Source organism: Paroedura picta, chromosome 6 (genome assembly GCF_049243985.1).
Source record: "Paroedura picta isolate Pp20150507F chromosome 6, Ppicta_v3.0, whole genome shotgun sequence".
Taxonomy (NCBI): Eukaryota; Metazoa; Chordata; class Lepidosauria; order Squamata; family Gekkonidae; genus Paroedura; species Paroedura picta.
The window spans coordinates 64,010,745-64,027,839 of NC_135374.1; positions in this window are offsets into that span (position 1 = coordinate 64,010,745).

Sequence of the window (17,095 nt, forward strand, 5' to 3'; positions counted from 1 at the left end):
CCCAGAGACACTTCATTCATGATTTTTTTTCTGATATAGAACCAGTATACCTATCTTAAAAAGCACCTACACTATCATGCCAGAAAGAAAACACAAGAGTAAAAACAAAAGAAACCCTGGAGCTGCACTTGTACAGTGGCGCTTTTTTCTATACAAAGGAATGGATCCGGTGTAAAATGTCCTCTTGCACTAGAGGTCTTGTACAGGAAGGAACAAGAATGCAGCAGCCTCTTGCACTAATTCAGGCTTATTGTATCTCCACTTACGTTTCTGCTTGTCCAAGATTTTGTGCAACCTGACCTGGTTTAAAGTCAAATCTTCTGTCAGTGACAGTGTGGAACAGCCACTTTATTATTATTTTATAACAAAGAAACCATGCTACAAGGGCAGCTCAGTCAGGGAGGGAACAACAGGGTTTTTTTAAGGGAAATTTTTTACCTCAGACTGAGGTAGTATGAAAGGGGCCTTTCATACTGGCTATAGTCCTAACTATTCCAGTTTATTAAGGAGCCTTCTTTCTTCTTATCAGCCTCTCACAAATATTTTGGGGAAGTATAAATATATTATATATAAGATTATAAAATATATAAGATTATAAAATTAAGAATGCACAGAATATTGTATTTACAAAATCAGAGATTACATGGCTTTGAAATTTAACAAAGGAAGAAAATATTTCTAAAATTGACAAAAAAGTTATATTTGCTCTTTGGTGGTAACTAGAGCATACACACACACACACACACACACACACATATGCAGGTACTTTAAAAGTAAAATTCAGGTTTGGTTAGCAGGCAATGAAAAAAGGACTACAGATTTGCAAACTCAATTATTCTAATAAGAAACACCTATTTTGCCTTATTGAGATTTGCTGAAGAGCACAACTGACTAGTTTTATTTGTGCACAAATGAGAATATAGTGAAGTTATAAATAATCCAGCAGGAGCAGAAGTAGAGTAAATCAGGACTATTTCTTAGTGCTGTGCCAGCTCCAGAGAATATTAATTTGCTCAAGAGGGTGAGGGAGAAAAACAAAATGATGTGGTTGGATCATGTAGTTACCACAGCATAGTCTCCCTCTCAGCACAGTCTCTTAGTGAGGTATCAGTAAGTCTGCCTGTGCTTGCAAATAACTACGTACCATAACCCTAGTGCTTTCATTTTCTTTCCAAATCCATCTTTTCAATCCAGCTGAAGCATGTAGCTCACTCATCCCTCTGTGTGATGTCCCTCGTGCCTTTTCTTTTGATTATACACTTGTGGAGGGCAAGCTGCAAGAATGTAGCCTTTTTTTTTCAATGAGAGGTTCCAAATGTCACTTAATTGATGGTTTGATCTCATTCAGGAAACACATGAAACAACTCCTGTAACTAGAGTGCAAGCTGCTCACCAGGACTAATTTAATTTCCTTTTACTTTAAATGCCATAGGAAAGCTTTCCAGTGTAACACATTCAGTTGCTGTTTCTTTCCCGAGAATACAGGGATGTTACTTAACTTATAGGAAGCACTACCAAATAGATTTGGGGTCTTCACCCTGTGATTTCTAAAAATTGCTTCCTTATGATGAGAACTTTTGTTTTGCTTAGTGTTAAGTGACATAGGACTTTTTAATAGTTTTGAAATACAAGAGTATTTCAGCACTGTCAAAGGGTCTTGTGTCATTTTTAAGGCTCTACACATTTATTGTGACATGCACTTTCATGAATAGCAGTTTTTATTTATTGGGGAACAAACTTTCATTTGGTTAATCTTCAGAATGCCTTGCAGTTTCTGTCTCTTTGATTGATTTCAGTGGAATTTATGTCCAAGTAAGCAAATTTGGAATTGCAGCTCTAAATATTCTTCCCACATCCTTTCAAGCAGAGTCATGGACTCTAGTACCTGATGCAACAGAATGTCTATGCATGTATCATACATTCCACCTGTCACTGTTTGCCAACTGCAGATACTCATTTCTGGTCCTTAATCTTGGTTGAGTCTGCACTGGAGTTTTTATCCACTTCGAACCAGAATAACCCTCTCCCATATGCACTTTATTCGATTTCCATTTTGATTAGGGGCACTTTAAATTTTCCTTCTGCAACATCCATAATCGAGTCTGCGGTGACACTACCTTTACTTCACAATATCCAGGAGTGGATATAACTCACTACATCTGAGAGAAGCGCTCTGAAAGCCCCAGTATTTCAAGTGTAGATGTCGGCGTTTTGCCTGATTAATTTCCTTCTCCTTCTCTACGCCACCAACATTGATGTATCATGGTAGTCTGTCGCTGATTGGTCAGGCTGACAATTCAAAGATTGCAAGAAAACTGGTTGCTATTCCCTCACAAGTTTAATTTTTGCCCTCATTTTTGGGATCATTTTTAAGTGACTGAGTTCCAAAAGCCCACTCCCCTATGAACAGAGATTAGCCTTTTGGAGTTTCTTCTCCCCTCACCCCATTGTCCCCTGATGCTGATGCTCCACACAGCCCCTCAGGCAGGTGGAAGAAAGAGAAAAAGAAACAAGCAGCCTCATGCTCCACTTGCCCCTCCCCCAGCTTGCTCTGGCTATGCAGGAGACAAAAAGCAGGAAATAAAGCACTTTCTAGCCCTGTGCCCCTGCAGTGCCGGCTGGAGCTTCATGGGATCATAGAATCATAGAATCATAGAGTTGGAAGGGGGCATACAGGCCATCTAGTCCAACCCCCTGCTCTACGCAGGATCAGCCCTAAGCATCCTAAAGCATCCAAGAAAAGTGTGTATCCAACCTTTGCTTGAAGACTGCCAGTGAGGGGGAGCTCACCACCTCCTTAGGCAGCCTATTCCACTGCTGAACTACTCTGACTGTGAAATTTTTTTTCCTGATATCAAGCCTATATCGTTTTACTTGTAGTTTAAACCCATTACTGCGCGTCCTCTCCTCTGCAGCCAACAGAAACAGCATCCTGCCCTCATTGCTACCCCCCTCACAATCAAGCAAGAAGGAGACAGAAGACTGGGAATTGGGACAAAATACAGTGCAGAAAGCACGGACTTAGTGGGACCTGTTTCAGGTTGGGAAATTGCTCTAGTCAGCAAGAAAAATGCAATCCAAAAACCATAACTATAATCCAATAAAAGGTTATACCTCACTTAAAATCACTCCAAAATCAGCTGCCCCTTAATAAAGTACACTGTTAAATAACTGTATTGAATGAAAGGCACTGAGAATTGAATCCTGATAACTGACTAACTTTGAAAGATAGGTTCGGGTGTGCAACCATGTTGATCTGAGGCAGCAGAACTAAGTTTGAGTGCAGTGGCACCTTTAAGACTAACAAAGTTTTGTCCAAGGTATAAGCATTTGGGTGTCACATATCTGATGAAGTGTGCATTCAGACAAAAGCTTATACCTTGGAGAAATGTTTGATGGTCTTAAAGGTGTTGCTACACTCAAACTTTGTTTTGAAATACAAGGTAAGTTCTATTTACATGAAATGTATCTAAGCAAACACGATGTAAGGTGACCTTTGATCTCATCCTATCTTGGAACTGTGTGGTGCAGGCCTAGTGTGTGTGTGTATTGCTAAAACGACCTGCTGAGCACATTGTTATCGCAATGCAAGAAGAGAGCACAAAGAACAATAGACACTTGTAGATGCTTACATGCAAGAAGCTTCTGTGCTGGAGTACAGGCCTGAAGGCCAAAAGATAGATACATGATTTGTGCATGTGAATGAATAATGGATGCTGGGCTTACAGGGGAGCTCGCCTGAAAGTCAGTAGACTTGCTTACCCTCAGATATCTGCCTGTGTGTCTGAACTTCTCTCATCCCAACAGAACTGGTTTGTATTTTTGGGGCCTTTCCTCATGCCATAAATATAGTGAAATGCTTACCTGGTGAAGATGCTACATTTTTGTTGTTTTGTATGACATCGCCATCATCCAGCAAACTGCTAGCTACATTCTCTATTTTAAAATGTTAGCTGGGGAATTGTATAAAGTGTATTCCCCAACCTAAAAAGTGCGAACTACAGGAGAACATCCAGCAGGACACATGTTAAAGAAATGTATGGAGGCAAAGAAGCACTATCTCCGCCTGCAATGTCCTACCCTCGCACCTCCCTCTCCCTTCTCACGGGGATGTTTTTTTTTAAGCAAACTGCCTGGAGCAATGAATAGGTATTCAATCATGCAGGCAAAGCAAAAATATTTTTTCCAAAGTTGTCACACAAAGCATGCCTCTCTAAAGCCCGCCCCCCCAAATCAGGTCCTAGATTTTTTTTTCAGTATCAAGACTTGTCCATAATGGGTGGCATTCAGAAAGCACTATGCATCTATGATTAGATGCATTGGCGTTTCAATGGAGAGGGATTGAATTTTAAAGAAAAAAGGGGGCTTTGCGGGCCCTTTAAAAAATTGAGAAAGAGGATTGGTTGCCTGGCTTGATAGACAGGTGGAAGAGAGTCGCGTGTAAAGCATGTTGCTCTCTACTGCCATTTCAAGCAGGCATGCGGAGTGTAAGGAGTGCAAAAAGGTGGCAGATGGAAGTGATGCAGGCAGAAGGTGAGGCATGCCGGAGGCATGATTATTTTTAGAGCTACACCATTAATCTGGTGTAATGCTGTTTTTTTTTAAATGTGTGTAAATGCCCTTCCAATTGCCAAATGCTCCTATAATCTGAACCCATTTACCTTGGCCCTAAAGCATTTTTGAGTGATGAGATCAATGAAGGACTGATCTCTTATGTTGAAAGGAAGCAGGACATCTTCAAACAGTTTACAGGGAAGAACAGATACATTTATTTCATATAAAGTAAATACAGAGTTCATACTTTAGAATAGAGAAAAATCAGGCACTTTCATGTACCTGCAAGCAAATCTTGCAAAAGATTCTTTGAAATATTAATTTCCATATTACACTTTTTCCATATTACACTACTCCACAAACATTAACATTTTCTGTATTTCAGCATTCAATAAAAAATAAGTCTGCAATTTTATGCAGCTATACCAGAATAAGTCCCATCACTCAGTGGAACATACTTCTGAATAAAGATGGTTAAAATTATGTTGCACAATAGCCAATGGGAGAAGCAGTAGATGCATATTCTTGCCTTTCCTGTTCATCCCTGAAAGCTACACATTCTTTCTAACTGTGCCTTGAAATTTATAGTGAAATTTGAGCTGAAACCAGGGTTGCCAACTTCTGGTTGTGAAGTACCTGGAGATTTGGGGGGTGACGCATAGGGTGAGTAGGGTTTGGGAAGTGGAGGGATCTGAGTTGGGTATAATGCCATAGATTTCATCCTTCAAAGCAGCCATTTTCTCCATGAGAATCAACCAATGCAACCTAGAGATCAGTTACAATTTTTGGGAGATCTTCAGGTCCTACCTGGAGGCTGGCACCTTAGGTAAGAGACAAGTATGAACCTCAAGCAGTGGTCACAGACAGCTCACCCTGTTCTGCATACAGCCCCTTGGGACTTCTGGAAAAAAACTGATACACAAGGTCATCGGAGACTGAACTACTCTCAAGACATTGAAGGTGGGAAATTTGGTCTAATCACCCCCATTACTCTTTTCTGCCAGTGGAACTTCTTGCACCAGTAAAAGTTATGCAGGTGGAAAAGTGAGAAGGAACACTTTTCCCTGATTCCTCTGCCTTGCTGCAGCTTCCACACCTTGCTGGCCTTGAAACTCCCAGGATGCACAACATCAGCTTTATGGAAGTCTCAGGAGTGAGAAGGGGGAGGCCAGAAAGCTTTGAATCAGTGAGTGCTGTTGTGCTGGTGCCACATCAGAACCCGTCCACAGCAGATAGTGTTAAATGCAAAAGGAAGAAAGGGTGTGTGTGTGTTAGAACAAGTTGGTTGTTTGTGCATCACCAACTGATAATCAGATTTTGCTGGGTCTATCTCTTGTTTGTTCTGATAGGCAAGGAATTCAGCACTTTTTATTCAATTCAAAGTGAAATAGGGATTTTTGTTTTATAAGAAACACCAATTACATGTTAATGTGGCAATCACAGTTGTATAGGTGGAGACTATTCTCTCCATGATGGTGGCCAAACCATCCTAAACACTGATGCTTGGGGGAGTGAGGACTCACAAAGACGCTGTTTCTAGTGGCATTTGAAGGAACATAATAGGTTGGATTTCTGTCTCGCAAAGTAAAGAGTGTGAAAGAGACCAAATAAGCCTTGACATTTATAGGCCCACTTGTCTTTGTTCTGGTCAGCGTCATAAGCAACAATACTGTCTATTAAACTAAACAGCCCAAGACCTGAGCCAAGCTTGCAGGGTCAAAATAAAACACTTTAAGAATTAGGTTTATCTATCAGGTTTATAGAGCCTCTTGTGGCGCAGAGTGGTAAGGCAGCCGTCTGAAAGCTTTGCCCATGAGGCTGGGAGTTCAATCCCAGCAGCCGGCTCAAGGTTGACTCAGCCTTCCATCCTTCCGAGGTCGGTAAAATGAGTACCCAGCTTGCAGCTGGGGGGTAAACGGTAATGACTGGGGAAGGCACTGGCAAACCACCCCGTATTGAGTCTGCCATGAAAACGCTGGAGGGCGTCACCCCAAGGGTCAGACATGACTCGGTGCTTGCACAGGGGATACCTTTACCTTTACCTATCAGGTTTATACAGTGCCAGCGCTAATTAAAATTTGCTCTAAGACAGTATTTATAGAGATATCGGGCTTTCCAAGCAACCCCTTCAAGGTTCTACATCTAAGCCATCCAGCTCAGGTTTCATAAAGTTTCCTACCTAACTCCCAGTCACCTGTTTGGAAGGCAAGGGCAGCAAAAATTGCCTAGTTTAGAACGTACAGGCAGGAGAACAGAGTTCCAAAAATGCAGTTCAGTCTTTGAAGCACACAATATAAAACATTCATATTACTTTACTGTTATAAAATATTTAGCAGTATACATTAAATAAATGCAAGTATTAAAATAGCCACCCATTTTTTCCTGTTTTTTTCTTTGACTGTGAATGAAATAGGCTGGAGTCTGAAGCAAATGCGATACAGAATATAGGACGAGGCTGGGTCACAGGCAAAGTGGGCAAGCACTATGTTTTCGTCCCATGATCCTCTGCTTAGTATACCCATGGACATAAAGAGATATGAGTAATCTGCATATTAAGGATGTGCACAGATGAGGAAAAGGTTGTTTGGCTCGGGGGCCATGGCAGCCCATGGACCAATCCCTAAACCCAAGAGAGCTGGGAAGCTTGTTTATGAACTGAACTGGTTCATTTGGTTTGTGGCCCCACAAACCCCAATGAAAGGAACCACGATGCCTTTAAACAGGTATTGCAGAAATCCGAGAAAATGGCTGAGCTGTTTCTGGCTGTCTTCTATAGTCCCTTTAAACTTTAAAAGAACTGCAGAAAACAGCCCCCAAACCAGCCAAAAGGAGAGACGGAAGATAGATTCAGCTAGAAATCTCATCAGATCTCACCCCCTCCTTCTATTCTGTGTGAGATCTGTCCTTTCTATTAGCTCTAAGCCAGTTAAGCTAAATATCTGGGCTGCAGTGAACTCTCCACTGCTCACTTTTTCATCAAACATCACAAGTCAGCACAAACTGCACCCAAAGTTTGTGACAAACCACAAGCCAGTTCATGCCTGTCTCTATTGTACATCTTCCATATTAGATTTTCAGAAGTTGGGAGATACTATAGAAATATATGAACTGTTCTCTAGCCAAAGGTTTTAAAACAAACACAAAAAAATCAGCTAGAAGAATTAGACTGAAGTATCTTAAGCCATCTGCGGTGTACCACATTAATCCAAGTACAAAATAAAGCATATTCTGAGCCTTTGTGTGCAATTTTCTGGGCAAGTGAGAAGCAGAGGAGGCTCGTCTTTGCCTTCCTCTGTAGAGTCTTCCTTGCTGTCTGCCATCCAAGAACCGACCCTGTTAGCTTCTGAGATCTGACAAGATCAAGCAATGCCAGATGTCTTTTCCTCCACATGCAGTTGTCTAGTAATAGCTGTTGTTTTTGTGGTTCTGTTTCCTGTAAACTGAGGCAACTGGGCAAAAGGAGGACACCACTACAAAAAAAAAATACTGTGAAACATTTCCATTCCAGAAATGAAGTCTTAAGTCTCTCTCCAAGGAGCAACACAACGGAGAGAAAGTGATCATCTGACAGTGAAGGTGGAGGACGCATAGAAAGGGCAATGAACAATGACAAAACAGGAAAGACAACCAGAGTGGAACCAGAGCTAATCTACACTGGGCTTTTTATCCCCAGTGACCCTGAATTTAAAAAATGCAAGGATAGAGCTCAATGTGACTTATTGCCACATAGCTACACATCGAATAGTAATGTTAATGTAATATTGAAGAAACGAAACGATGTCTAATGCCAAGTTAAGCTATTGGTTCATTGATCTTACTATAGTCTTCTTTGACTGGCTCTCCAGCATCTCAGGTAGAGGATCATCTTTAACATCAGCTACCTGAGATTCTTTCAATAGAGGTGCTTGAAATGGAGTTTGAGATCTTGTAAAACATGCAGAGCTGCAACCATAGTAGGATTTACGTCAGAGTAAATATGTATACGACCAGGCCATATTATGGCTATAATATAGTTGATGGGGTGTTCTACCCCAAAATGAAGATTTCCCAGCAATACTCCTAATACTTGAGACTAAGAGTCCTTAAAGTGGTATGAAAATAGGTGCTATTGTAAACCGTCTGTCATCTATTATTTCTATCATGCAAAAGGAAGAAGACAGTCATTTTTTAAAGCAAAAGGCATCATGGTATAAAGTATCCGGATGCTGTATCATTTGATCATGAAGTTTCAGCCTAATCCCACATGGGCAAGGGACTGGTTAGATCACTGAGAGAACTGCAGCACACTCTAGCCCTAAATAACTCCCCCTTGTAGTTGTTTCTTAGGTTCCGGGTGAGAATTATAGCATGGCTCAAAAGTTCCAAGACGGAGCCATAACTGTCCCTTTTACTCCCAGAGCCAGTGTAGCCCTCCTATTGGTACGTGTCCAGATCATAGTCTCTCCTGTAACATTTTTGCAACCTAGGTCCTCACTCTGACAGATAACCTTTTCCCCAGATACCACTGCATCAGCTGACATACCCCTCCTAGCAGCATTTGAGATAACTATGTAAAGTTTCTTTGCCTTCTGAGCATTTTGCAAGGGGCTTATAATGAAAAAAATGTGTGTGTGGGGGGAAAGAGATTTTGGATTCAGAAGAAATATTCTGTCCAGCTTCTTTCACTGGGCAGGAGAACACGACTGAGTGTGAGGAAAGGAGTGCTACTTTGGCCCAAGAGATCTGGTTTCTGGTTCTTTGCAGGTGAGAGGGGGAAAGGGTCACGTCACAACCCAGAGAGCCAGTTTGGTGTAGTGGTTAGGAGTGTGGACTTCTAATCTGGCGAGCCAGGTTAGATTCTGCACTCCCCCACATGCAGCCAACTGGGTGACCTTGGGCTCACCACAGCACTGATAAAGCTGTTCTGACCGAGCAGTAATATCAGGGCTCTCTCAGCCTTACCCACTTCACAGGGTATCTGTTGTGGGGAGAGGAAAGGGAAGGTGACTGTAAGCCATGTTGAGACTCCTTCTTCTCCTTCTCCTTCTCCTTCTCCTTCTCCTTCTCCTTCTCCTTCTCCTTCTCCTCCTCCTCCTCCTCCTCCTCCTCCTCTTCCTCTTCCTCTTCCTCTTCTTCTTCTTCTTCCCCTAGTAGGAAGAGAGATCTTCCTCCTGACCCCTCAGAGGCCTCCAACTGGGAGGGAAGAGCTTACTGGGGTTCTAGCTTGCCCAGAAGTCCCCAGCCTGTCTGAGCCTCTTCGCACCTTTGGAATTCTGACACAGGCTGCAACCACAAAATAGCAGCATCAGCATCAGGAGCCGTCCACAAAATACCAGGGAGCGGGGTTATTCATAACTCTGCAAGTAATTCTTCAGCATCTCAGACAGAAGCTCTAACAAAATCCCTTTCTAAATGAACGTTTGGTTTAAAAATATTATGTACTAAATATGTATACCTATTAAAGAGTCTAGGAAACCCTCGCTCAGCAGGCATTTAACACACGCTAAATTTAAAGGACAAAATGTTCCTTCTCCTGGCTATTCCTTCTATTCCCTGCCCAATTTGTAAGAAAAACGTTGTGGCTTCAGGAGTCAGTGGACGCCATTGGGTCCATGGGTGCCATTATTATTTTTTATTTGACTTATTAGCTGCCCAGGCATCCCTACTCTATGCCCTCTCCTCCTGTCCCCTTGTGCCTGGATTGTCCTTGGTTGGTCAACCAGTCAGTTTGCTTTCCCCCCCCCTCTAGGAAGAGCAACTGCAACCTCCTCATCCTCCCTGGTAGTGTTAATTGCAACTTTCATCTCTTACAAACTCCACCCCCCATTTTTGTGTCCTGTAGGATGGGCCCATTACACAAGAGTCCCCCCCCCCAAGCTTGGGAGGAGTCCCATTGCTGCCTACATATAGGTTATCACCTCTGCCAGCACTTTGCTGTTTTTCTGTAACATATATATTTTTAAAATCTCATCCCTGGAAAACAGCAGCAGGAAAAAGTGTTGGGATTTGCCATAACGGTGTAACGGAATTTACATAAACAGGGCCAAATACTTCTAAAGAGTAGTTGCTGGGTGGCAACAACATGGAAAGATTTGACCCCTGGGCCATTTTATGTGGGCCACCTGGTCAGTTACTGTGAGAAACAGGATCCAGGATCAGATGGCCTGATCCAGCACAGCTCTTATGTTGGTCTGCTTGTTCTTACTTGTAATGTTAATCATACAGTTGCCCTTCATTGTTCTGACCAGAGGATTTTAGGCAGTTGCTCTTAACAACTCGCCTTTCAAAATTAACATTTTGATTAAAAACATTTGCTTGCCTGCATACAAAGTAACACAGCAAAGATACTTATGCTGTGATGGCAGGTGCTCTCAAAGCAACTTAAAAAAATCTATACTGCCAATTAGATCTTCAATGGCCAATCAGAAGCCCTGTTGGGCAAAACCCCTGGCAGCTTTCTAAAAACACTTGGTGGTACCAGAAAAAGTGTTGGATTGTCACAGTGCCCACGGGCATCACATTGGGTACCTCTGTATCAAAAAGGAAAACCATTTTGCTTATCTAGTCTTGCAACAACACAGAATTATGGTGGCTCATAAGGCTCATTATGTGTGCCCTTCCCAGAAAGAAGACTATTGACAAACCAGGGCTTCTTTTCCTTGGTATGAAAGTGCTTCCACACTGAATTCATGAGGTGTTACCGTGTCTTCCACTCGGGAACACCATGGTTTATGGCCTCAGTCGGGCCCATTATGCACGGAGTGGAAAGTCTGCATTCGGGGTGGAATGGCGGCGGCTAAAATCACCAATTATGCACGCTGCAGGCGGCAACCGGGTGCAGAGTCAACGTATGCCGCCGAAAAAGCCACATTAGCGAGATGTGGAAGAAAGTGGAGCTTCCTGGGACCAGGGCGCAACCAGAAGCGGCTCCGGAGTATCTGCGTGCATAATCGGATACTCTGGGTTTTGCCGCCGTTGTGTTCCATCCCGTGCATAATCGGTTTGCTTCACTTCTTCCTCCTCCTCGTTCTCCATACCACCGTTTCAGCGGCCGTGCATAATAGGCCTCGATGAAGAGTATGCAAGAGCAGTGGGGAGGAAGTGATGTTTCCTATAAGGATTATAGATTGGTGGTATCAACTGCATCCTGTCAATCTCCTTCTTGCCCCTTAACCCCCTGGTGCCAGGACAAGGACACACTATGGATGCTTCTACAAGCCATCAGTAATGACCTTGCCTGCAGCTGCAAACTCACTTCCCACCTCTGCTGTCCCCACCCCCCAGCCGTACCCTTTAGGTTGGGTGTTGAATTGCTTCTAAGCATGCCAGCTCACTGTACTGTCTCCATTTCTCCTAGATTGATGAGAAAGGCACTACCTCTCTCTTGCTCCTTATTCAGGCAGATTTTAAGGGCTTGATATAATTTTAAGCACTGCAATGAACAACAGACACAGACAGGCAAGTTTGGTGCACTGCAAATAATTGTAGTAACATACAAGACACAGTCTTATGCACAGCATACAGCATTAATGCATACGTTAGTTGGAAAAGAAAACTGAGAAGCCCTTCATACTATAGTTATAGCAGCACTCTTGCACATACAATAGGAAATCTACCATATTTTCTTTGACATTCACAGTGTAACAGTACAATAATATTATTAGCTAGCAAAGAGAATCTGAAGATACTGTGTATCAGCAGTGGAGGAAGGGTTGCTTATACTGAATTAAAAACAGACTCATTAGGCATTGAATCAACAGTGACTGGTAGAAACACTGTGGAAGCATGGTCATCTTCAGTGGCAAGATGTGTTTTCCTTTGCATGGGGGAAAGCTTCCATGTCAGCTACATTTCCCCATCCACCCCCCAATCTCTGTGACAAGCTAACAGAGTAATGAACAAAGCTAAGTATTTCCAAATATGACTGAGCCTAATGATTATTTCTGTAACAACGAGAGTAACAAAAATTATTTTTAGAAATTGTTTTATTAGATCCACATGTACATCCATGCATTCTTGGACCGGGACAGGTGAAAGTGCAAGGAGATACCATGGCTTTCTCACTAGTAAGATGGGGGGAAACTCCTCTTGCCTGCAGCTTCCATCTGGAAGTAAAGGTTCTATCCTGCCACATGGCCTTTCTTTTCTCTCCCGCAGCCACTGCTGGGAGCTCGTTTGTTCATTACGTGAAGTTTGGTTTGCTCAGCAGGATTCAGTACTAGAAAGTGGAACATTCTAATTCAGGCACAATTGGGGAGCCATTGTTTTTTGCCTAAATTTAGACATGTGAAGATGTTTGTTAGACGAAACAGGTGCCTAACTTTGCATCAGAGATTAGCTAGGTACCAATTTAAATAAACAATAATTGACTCATGTGCACTCTCATTATGTAGGTGAAACACAGTGCAATCCTAAGAACACTTTCCTGGGAGTTTAGTCCCATGAACAAGATTCAGAGGAGTCCAGGTAGGATTGTATTCTCAGTGTGTTACATTCACTGCCTCCTGAACTGGTATGTAGGTGAAAGTAAAAAAATCAATATCAGAATGCTAAATTAATCAAATGTGGCACTACAATAAGAGAATACAAATCTAATATTGTTTCAATGCATAGAATGGGAAAGGCCCTCTTCTAAAAGTGGCAGTTTGTATATACCACCTTTATTTTAGTCATATATATTTTCTGCATATACTGCAATTCTTTTGATTCACAATACTGGCTGGGCAGGTAGTTTTGAGTTCCTGCATTGTACAGGGGGCTGGACTAGATGGCCCTGGAGGTCCCTTCCAATTCTATGGTTCCATGATTCTATAAAATTATAATAGTGGGTTATAATAATGAGGTCAGTAAGTTTCCACAATATCTAAGCCTAACTAGAATAGATACTGGGATAACCATGATCAGCTCTTGTGCAACATTTAAAAAACTGTAGGAATAGCTGTGTGGGGACAGGAGATTCAACTCTTCCACCCTTGGTTGTTTTTCCATTTCAAATATTAACACCCCCCACCCACCCACAGTTATCCATTTAGAAAGACAGGCAAAGACAATGCACTCATTATTAATCACTATTATAATTTGATAGAATCAGGTTGCCTTCTGAGTGACCCAGAAATTTTTAAAGGTGTAACATGGACTATGATACAACACAATTTTTTTCATTATAATATTGCAAAGCTATAACATTGGGACAAAATGAGCAGTGATGTGTTATGGAATACTATTTTCATTAGGATTTTGTGAGAATCTTTGCTGATCATTTTCTTAGTTGGCAACTAAGGAGCAGGAGTATGCATTCAAGTAATACCCCATTGGCATTTTTCAGGTGTTAATTCACATGGATTTTATTTATTTAATTTTTCCAGCAACCAAAATGGCCAAGCCTGAAAAATCCCCAAAATATTTTAGATTTTTCAGGACCACTGGATACCTGGAGTCAAGGTATTTAAAATAACCAAGATTTTCCTTTAGATGCCTTAGAGTCAGAGTTCATCCCAGATATGTCTTTCTTGAGGAACAATGGCAACATCTGCTGAGATCTCTGCTGTACAGGCAACAAACTATGCAGTTAAGGGGGTTGTAAGAGGCAGAAATTCTTCTGTTTCAAAAGGGAGTGTCCCTTTGCTCTGCATAGACAGCAGTAGTACAATTTCTTTGAAGGCATGATTTGAAAGATGTTTGCAATAAAAATTAACTTTGAATGTATCAAAGAATAGGCTCTGGAACATTGCTGAACTTCCTTCCCTCCATTAATATTCTTTGCTGACTGCAATGTGAAGTGACCTCTCTGAAGTCCAGGAACTCTCCCCATCTACATCTAAGGCTGCAGTCTGAAAAGCCTTCACTGGGCGTATATCTCATTAAACTCAGTGGGACACTTCTGAATAAGCATGCCGAGGATCAACTGGCACATACATTCACTGTCTGCTCATAGGGAAAGTTTAGCTCATTTAGGCTGATGTGGATGGGTGCTACACCACAGAATCAAATAGGCCAAACTTTCTAATCACAGGCCAGAGACAGTTTCTAAAGTGGCATTACTTAGTGCTTACATTTCTTATAACTGAAAAGCTAAAGTGTTAGACAGGCAAGAATAACTAGGGTCAAATGAATCAAACGTTATGCAGTTCCTACTGACTTGAAACTGAACTGCAAAAGTGGAAGGTAAAAATGAAAGAATAGATCCAGTGAATTAGTAGTAATATGTGTGAAATGTTCTAGTGAGAGAACAGACTTATGAGCAGCAGAGCTCCAGCACTGAGGGGATGGTTTCTGCTGGTTCAGCTTCTCCACCTAAACAGAGAGAACTATGAGGACACACTGTAGCAGAAATAAAACAAACAAGAATGTGAATTATCTGCATAGCATAGAAAACACAGCACGCATGATATGGCCAAAGTAAGTGAGCAGGATCAGACTATATGTGCTGTAGTGACTTTTGCTGTCCATGGAACCCGCAGAGGTTTTCTCCAACATCAGAGTTCGAATAAATTGATTCTCCTCTTGTCTGATTTTTTCATTGTCTAACTTTCACAACCATTAGTGGTTACTGGAAATATGCTAGATTGAACTAATCTATATCTGGTAATCAGCCTTATGCCCTTGCTTATATAGCAAAATCATTAAGCTGTGTATGGACAAGATGTTAAAGAACTTGCAGGGATTGTACAGATGTGGTTCAGAACTTACAGTGTAGCTGCTGGGAAGCTGAACATTCAGGGGCTTTTTGCACGCCTTCAAAATCGCACAATGGTTGCCAATTGAAAACGCTACTGATTTGCCGTTATGCACAACGTCGTTGACAATCTGCCACACACCTGAAAACGATCTGCAAAAAGCGCTTCCTTGTAGCGCTTTCAGGGAAATCCCCAAAAGTGGATTCACCCTCCGGAAAGCGATACACTCCTGCAACCAATCTGCAACACTAGCGAAAAAGACCTGTGCGTTAACATTGTTGCAGTTTCTACAAAGTCCCTCCCCCTGGTTCTCTCCTCTGATCTTCCGGCGAAGTGATCGCCATTTTTTTTTCTCTGAGCGAGCGGGGATAAATGCACCAGCGAGCCTCTGTTTAGAGGCTTCCCCGGCTTCAGTCCCTCCCCTTCAGTCACTAAGCACAAACAAGAGAAGCCCGTTTGCTGATGTATTTTCCCTTTATTTTTTACACATTCATTCAGCCGAAAATCGGGCCCGTGAGAGGGGGGGGTTTTCACTCGGAGGGAGCGTGGCAACGAATAAATGACAGCTCAAACACACCAGCCAGCTGGATGGGTCTCTCTGTCGCAACGAATCAACACAGATTCGTTGCAATGGGTCTGGTTTTTTTAAAAAAAAACTTTCTAAAAGGAAAAGGGGCTGTTTGGGAGCATGCTAACGGCTGCCCATTGGCTGCTTGACGGCCAGGGGCGGGACGAGCTTGGCAAGAGCGCTTCCTTTCTAGCGATTTTTGCCGAGACCGGAAGCCTGTGGGAAACGCTACAAAACGCAACTGGATTCCACTACAAAGGCAGGTATGCATAACGACGAATTCCACTATTTTAAATGGCGATTTTTCATTCAGCAACCAATTTGCTACAAAGATCCCGGTGCGAAAAGCCCCTCAGTTACAGCTTGCTTGCACAACCAATAATAGTACTAAACTTTCTGCTAAAGAGCAAATTATTATTTATCATCTGGCATGTGTGTAATATAGACAGGAGATCCTGAGATCGTCTGGCTGTGAGGCAGGAGAGATTTGGAGGTGTTTTGCCTTTGCCTACTCCTGTGTCATGAACATGGTATTCCTCTTCAAATGCTAACCAGGGCTGACCCTTCTTAGCTTCCAAGATCTGACAGTTCAGGCTTACCTGGGCAACCCAGTTTGGATAAATATTGCAGCTATGACTTCAGCTTTCTGAGGACCAAATCAAAAGTGATGGTATCCTTGTGTCTATCATGCAAACAAATGACAATTTTAAAACCTAAAATGGGCAATTAAAAAGGTTTCAAAGGACTAGGCTTCTAGCATGGTGAGATGCTCTCCCCCCTCCCCCACTGGATACCTTTTCAGATGTCAAAATGAACACAAGTAGTGAGTGTTTCAGCACCTGAAAAGGGGCACGGGCAGGGCTGGTTTATCCATGTAGTAAATGTAGCATGTGTTATGGACCCTAACTTCCAGGGGCCTCCCACCGCCATGGAACAGGCCTGTAGTTTCTCTCCGACCCCTTTCCCCTTCTCAAGCACAATTGTAGTAACACCCCTTTCCACTGTGGGGAGTTCCTCTGGCCCCAGTCTGGCTGCTCCCACTGCAATTCTTTTACTGTAAACCGCCATGAGCTGGACTGGCCTTGGGAGTGGCAGGGATAAATATCAATCTAAATAAAATATAAATTGTTCCCTGCTAAGGCCCCACAAACTCTTAAACTGGCTCTATCGCTGCAAATCCTTAAACCACTCCTGGGCATGGGGGGTGGGGTGGGGTGGGGTGGGGATGGAATGCCTTGTTATGCCATGTTGCAGGCCTGATTAGGATCAGATCTTAGTGTCACGGCATTTTAAATTGCCCAGTTTATTCTTTGAAATG